Below are 1,492 nucleotides of genomic sequence, written 5' to 3'. Positions count from 1 at the left end.
ATATATATATATATATATATATATATATATATATATATATACATACATACATACATATATTTATACACAGATATTAGTGTTCGTGTGTCAGTGTGTGTATATCTTTAAGTAGGTATGAACGTCTATATGTAAGTAAAGAAAGGGAGAGGGTGAGAACGAGAGAGAAGGCAAAGTGATCATATTACTGAACACTACTTCTTTACAGTGCAATGTATTTTAGGTATTTTAATGGGATTCTACAATTTTCTCTTATTACCCTTGATACTGCTGTAACTGATGTTGATGCTGCATCTGCTGCCTTTACTGCCGCTGCTGCCGCTGTTGCTGTTGATGTTGCTGCCGCTATTATTGCTACTCTGACAATTGTTATTCTTATCACCGTTGTTGTCGTTGTTGATGTTGTCAGTTCTTCATGTTTTTACTTTCTTTTTCCTGTTATGGCGGCCTTAAATTTAATTTGCGATGGCAGCCATTAGTTAGGTCTGTATGACACCTTAATAAGTCTGTCAGGAAGCGCTCCTGGTTTATGAAGAATATATGTAGGATGGCAGGCGACAGACTAGATTGGCTCAAAGCCTGTGGGAACGATTAGCTCCAAGTTAGAAATACATACTACCGTCTAAACTCGATCTATGAGTGTTTTGTTATTAAGATATATATTCAGGCATGTGGGGGGGGGCGTGTCCAAGCGCATATGGTTTCCGCGTTTTATTGAGTTATGGAATACGTAAATATGTATACTGTGTGTTCCTGTATGCATTGTGCTTGTGATTGCTGGAGTAAGATTGTGTCTCGTATATCTTATATATTTCTCATAGAGTGCGCATAACTCTACGGATGTTGTATTCATGAGCGCGAGATTATGGGTTTCATTCACGGACCGAGTGATGCGCTGTCTTCTTGAGCAAAACACTTCCTTTCATGCTGCTCTGCGATGGCTTGGGCATCGAACGCGTGGCTCAGCATACTCCTCTATACCTAATGTTGCTTTGATGGAGGGGCTGAGCCAATGTGCAGCAGGAACATTAGTTCACCATAAACAAGTCATCTGTACCGGTTGTTCAGTAATAAATTGCAGAACTGTCTTTCATGGTTCTGCAATTTATTGCTTTCTACTAGATCGCTAATAACAGAGTGTAACACGATCTTTGTCCTTGGGTAGCAACTTTTATTTCCTATTTGCATATCCCTAGAAACTATGAAAACTGGTTAAAATTTCCTTCAAACTTTGCTTTTCTTATATTTATTCAAACACCAAAGAATTCCTCTCCACACATGGCTATGATACCCCCCACTACTCAAGCTCATGATAAGAAACGCACGCTCAAGTGGTAAAGGCTAATCAACTGGGCGGCTCCCATAGTTTATGTGAAAAAAAAAGAAAAAAAACTCAAAAAGGGAGGCGGGGTGAATAAAGTAAATAAAATTACTTGCTTCCCAAAAAGAAAAAAAAAAAGGAAAAGGGATGTTGTAGTGAAAAATGGAACTCCCC

The sequence above is a fragment of the Octopus bimaculoides genome, chromosome 1 (genome assembly GCF_001194135.2).
Source record: "Octopus bimaculoides isolate UCB-OBI-ISO-001 chromosome 1, ASM119413v2, whole genome shotgun sequence".
Lineage (NCBI taxonomy): Eukaryota > Metazoa > Mollusca > Cephalopoda > Octopoda > Octopodidae > Octopus > Octopus bimaculoides.
The sequence above is the reverse complement of the archived record's forward strand: the minus strand, read 5'-3'. Positions refer to the sequence as shown.